This window comes from Juglans regia, unplaced genomic scaffold (genome assembly GCF_001411555.2).
Source record: "Juglans regia cultivar Chandler unplaced genomic scaffold, Walnut 2.0 Scaffold_20726, whole genome shotgun sequence".
NCBI classification, from domain to species: Eukaryota; Viridiplantae; Streptophyta; class Magnoliopsida; order Fagales; family Juglandaceae; genus Juglans; species Juglans regia.
The window spans coordinates 1-4824 of NW_023351680.1; the positions used below are offsets into that span (position 1 = coordinate 1).

At 37.0% G+C, this 4824-nt stretch overlaps 2 pseudogenes; both read left to right on the plus strand.

The window, feature by feature from the left end:
• Positions 1-15: 15 nt before the first annotated feature.
• LOC109020492 lies at positions 16-2209 on the plus strand (annotated as a pseudogene).
• Positions 2210-3694: 1485 nt separating this feature from the next.
• On the plus strand, positions 3695-4818 carry LOC118345288 (annotated as a pseudogene).
• Positions 4819-4824: the final 6 nt, after the last annotated feature.

Here is a 4824-nt window from a genome sequence, read left to right on the forward strand (position 1 = left end):
AACAGTAGAACATGACTTGATACCTCTGTTCGAGATGAATTTACCAAGCATGTGCTCAAGGCAAGCTTCAATGGTTATGACTACTACATTTTGGGAAATTACACGCCCAAAACAAACAACTTTCTGGTTGACACCGACTTCTTGGATGCTGGTTTTGATTTCCGATATGACTATGGGAAATTTTACGCTTCCAAAAAATTCTATGACAGTGCCAAGAAAAGGAGGATATTGTGGGCCTGGGTGAGCGAGTCTGATACTGAATTAAATGCCATTAGAAAAGGATGGGCCAGGATTCAGGTAATCTAAGTTTGATTCATATATGAGTTGAGATGATTTTTGATAAGTTAAATAAAATATTATTTTTAATATTATTATTATTTTGAGATTTGAAAAAATTAAATTATTATTATATTTTGTGTAAGAATTTGAAAAAGTTATAATGATAAGATGAGATGAATTAATGTGAGTTTCGAATCCAAACAAGACCATAGTACTCCGGATTGAGTATAGAAAAGTAGTGAGTCAATCCGGCTTTGTTTAGGAGATAGAAGTTCTAAGAGTTCCAATTGTACAATTAACTAATCCTAAGCTCATAAGTGGGTTAAGTTTTCTTTGGATTGTTGGGTGGCTTTAAATAGACATACTTCATGGAAATGAAAAACTTGGTTGGTTTGTCTCAGTAGTCTTTCCTTTAGGCAGATCGGGTCATCTCCTAGCCTACCAAACTGTCAAGCTAATCTAGCAATGAAAAATGACTTCATGCCTGCCATGAGACGGCAACATTCAAAAGTATTTCGATCGGTTGGTGTACTTTATAGCAGAAGTGATTAATCAAAATTACTGCCATCTAGCAAACTCGATCTTTGTCATAAAGCTTTCTACCAGGCAGGCAAAAGTGTTCAATTAAATGACTACAACCATCCTTCTTGTTTTTCAGGCATTTCCTAGAAGCGTTTTGCTTAGTAGAACTGGACAACAGTTAGTGCAGTGGCCAATCAAAGAACTAGAGAAACTACGAACTAATAAAGTGGCTTTCAATGATACGGAGCTCAAGGGTGGTTCAGTTTTCGAAGTTTCAGGGATTACAGCTTCACAGGTAACTGATTTTTCCCAATCATTTATTGTATTTATGATGTCCGCTAGTGCACAAGCTGATATGTCGTATTTTAAGGAGTTTTCGTTTGAAAAATTCTACTCATTATCCTCATACCACACATCATACATAACAGACTTCCATTCTTTTTTTCCATGGAAGGGTGATGTGGAAGTTTCTTTCGATCTACCCAATCTGAATGAAACTGAGTTTATAGGCCCGAATTGGATTGATCCTCAAGTGCTTTGTCCAAAGGGGGCATCTCTTACAGGCAAAGTTGGGCCATTTGGTTTGTTGGCTTTGGCTTCTAGGGACTTGACAGAACAAACTGCAGTTTCTTTCGCATCTTTAGAAGGCAGGACAAATATCTTGTGCTCATGTGTAGTGATCAACATAGGTTGGGTTTCTGATTAACTATCATTTGAAATTTCAACTCTTAGCTGCATGGATATGAAAGTAACAACTTCAACAGGTCTTCTTTGAGGGAAGAGACTGACGACAAAACCACCTAGGGAGTATTTATCAACTTGGATCATCGGGAAAGGAAAATATCATTAAGAAGATTGGTATGTTGTTAATTAGCAGTTCATTCTTCACTTGCTTTATATTCAATATCACGCTATAAGAAGAAAATAATCCAGATTTTATTTCATTTTTTCTTTCAAGGAAAGCTGGCACTAAATTCTATGAACGATGGCATGGATATTTTATGTTATTGACAGTCTTATCTAGAGTACCATATAAACTCTCTGGTTTGGTGAATTTCTTAGCAGATAATGTGTAAATTGTTATATTTTCTCTTCATATTATATGAACTTTCTTCTTTGAAGACAAGCAGAACTAAGACTTCTGTGTGCTTGTGTTGGGGAGGGTGTTTGGGGGAAGAGATTGTTATCTTATTCATTGTGTCTGGTTTTTATCTTTCTTTTTTTTTCAGATAGACCATTCAGTTATTGAAAACGATCGGAGGGCTTGCATCACTGCCAGAGTTTATCCAAAATTGGCTATTAATAAAGAAGCCCACCTATATGTATTCAACAATGGAACTCAGAGTGTTAGAATTTCAAGTCTTAATATGCATGGAGCATGAAAAGAGCTCAAATTGTTCCCATTTGAAAAGAATGGAAAGTAATATGATCCTGATCTCCTTGCTGGTAAAATCCCAACAGCCCCATTATGCAGTCCTTATGGGATGGTGGTAGATGCTGCGGGGGCATCATGGAATAAAAAAACAGATTTTTCTTTCTTCCATGAAATCTATTTCTAATACTTCATAAAGGTATTCAAAAATCATAAATTCGTTAGAAAATGTTTTGAAGATTGAGAGCCGGAACATGATAAACAGTTCAACCTCTTTTTTTTTTTTTTTTTTTTTTTTTGGTGTCTGGTTTAGCTTATCTTTACGTTTGGATTTTGAGCTGAGTTAAATTCTCTATAAAAGTAATGAGTTGAGATTGTAGAGTGAGTTCTGTGGAGCTCACCTAAGATGAGTTTAGATGTATTTAGATGTTAAAATGAGTTTAGATGTATTTATAAAAAGTTAAAAAAGATTGTGAATCCCACGTGTAAAGAAGTTTTGAGTTGAGATAAGTTTAGTGATTTGAGAGTTGAGTATTTAAATGTTAAAAAATGTCTAAATCTGAACTGCACTAGCTCAGTCTAACAACCAAACGAGTCTAAATCTCTGAATTGCTTCTGTTTGTCAAGCTTACCCAAATGGTTCAGCTTCTAATTTTGTCTTCGGCCTCTCCTAAACCCAATGGTAAATTTCCCCTCAAATTTGAAACTTCCAAGGTATTATTATATGATACTCGAATATGGATCCAAAAGAAAAAGACCGATGTCTTGTAAGGGAGTTAGCAATGTATTTCATCAGTATAATCCGTATGTATGCTGATGTGATGGCTATCCTCTCATATTGTCATTCAACATTGTAAAAACTTGGAGCTGCCCTTAACCCTATCAGAGTGTTTTGACATCAATTGGAGAAAACCTTTCATTTTTTATGACATTGATACAATTAATGGTTTCATTGGGGCCAATAAAATGACAGAAAATAATTTGTAAGTTTTAAGATTTGTAAGTTTTGCATATTTCTTTTTTAAAAATTGGACAAATTTGGGACCGATATTAATTTTAAAAAAAAAAACTTACTTTTTAATAGTAGATCTCACTTTTTTCAAAAGGAATATACAAAACTTTTATGCTCTATTCACAATTCCTCTCAATTCATCTCATCTAATCTAATCATTATAATTTTTTTAAAGTTCTACACAAAATAAAATAAATAATTTAACTTTTTCAAATTTAAAAATAATAATAATATTAAAAATATATATTTTAATAATATTTTATTTAACTTTTAATTTTAATCTTAATTAATTTCATCTCTTCTCAAGAAAAATAAATGAGCCCTAACATTCCATCTATCATTACTCATCTTTTACCCTACTGACGTGCTAAAACTTTTTTTTTTTTTTTCCTAATCACGACTTGCTAAAACTTTATTTGTAAATCGGTAAATGTGTGTTGAATTCTCCGTTTGGTTGAATTCTCTTAAATTAAATCGGTAAATGTGTGTCTTCCACATGCAAGAGATAAATGTCTAATCTTCCCAACGTAGTTGACGAATGCAGAGGTTTCCTTCATGTACATTATATATAGCGATGGTTCCATCGTTCGCTCTTCCAAACCAAGTTTACACGTCCCCGTCGCCGACGACGGTTCCGTCTTATGGAAAGATGCTGTCAACAACCTTCAGCTCCTGCTATACAAGCCGGCGCCGGAGGCTAGCTCCTTCTCTCCCAGCTCCGGTTCCAAGCTCCCCATATTTTACTATATCCACGGTGGCGGATTTTGCATTGGGTCGCGCGCCTGGCCCAATTATCGGAACTGTTGTCTGCGCCTGGCTTTGGAGCTCCAAGCCGTGGTCGTCTCTGCGGATTATCGGCTGGCTCCGGAGACCCGGCTCCCGGCTGCCATTGAGGATGGTTATTTGTCTGTGAAGTGGCTCCAAGCCCAAGCCGTGTCCGAGGAACCAGACACATGGCTGACTGACGTGGCTGATTTCGGCCGCGTATTCATTTCCGGTGACTCGGCAGGTGGGAACATTGCTCATAATTTGGCTATTCGACTCGGAGCGCCGGAGTTGTCACCGGTACAATTGAGAGGTTATGTCCTGCTAGCACCATTTTTTGGGGGGACAATTAGGACAAAGTCCGAGGCTAAAGGACCAAAGGAAGCCTTTCTGAATTTGGAGCTCATCGACAGGTTTTGGGGGTTATCTATACCAACTGGAGACACTACCGATCACCCATTTGTAAACCAATTTGGGCCACAAAGCTGCAATCTTGAATTAATGGACTTTGATCCCATTCTAGTGGCAGTTGGAGGGAGTGATTTGCTGAAAGACAGGGCTGAGGGTTTTGCAAGGAGGCTAAAATGCTGGGTAAAGAAGATGAAGTACGTCGAGTTTGAAGGAAAACAACACGGTTTCTTCACTATTGATCCTAATTCCGAAACAGCAAATGGGTTGATGCAGATCATCAAACATTTCGTGGCTGAAAATTCCAGCTAAATATGACTGCTTTCATGGGGCATGCATGTACTTGCAAGCTCCAGTGCAGGGATGCAGGTTTTGGGCTGGTTTTTACTTCGTTTTAAGTTGTTTCCTCCGTTTTTATGAAACCCTTTGTCGCTTGTCTTCCAATCCTGATTGTATTGGAATAAGA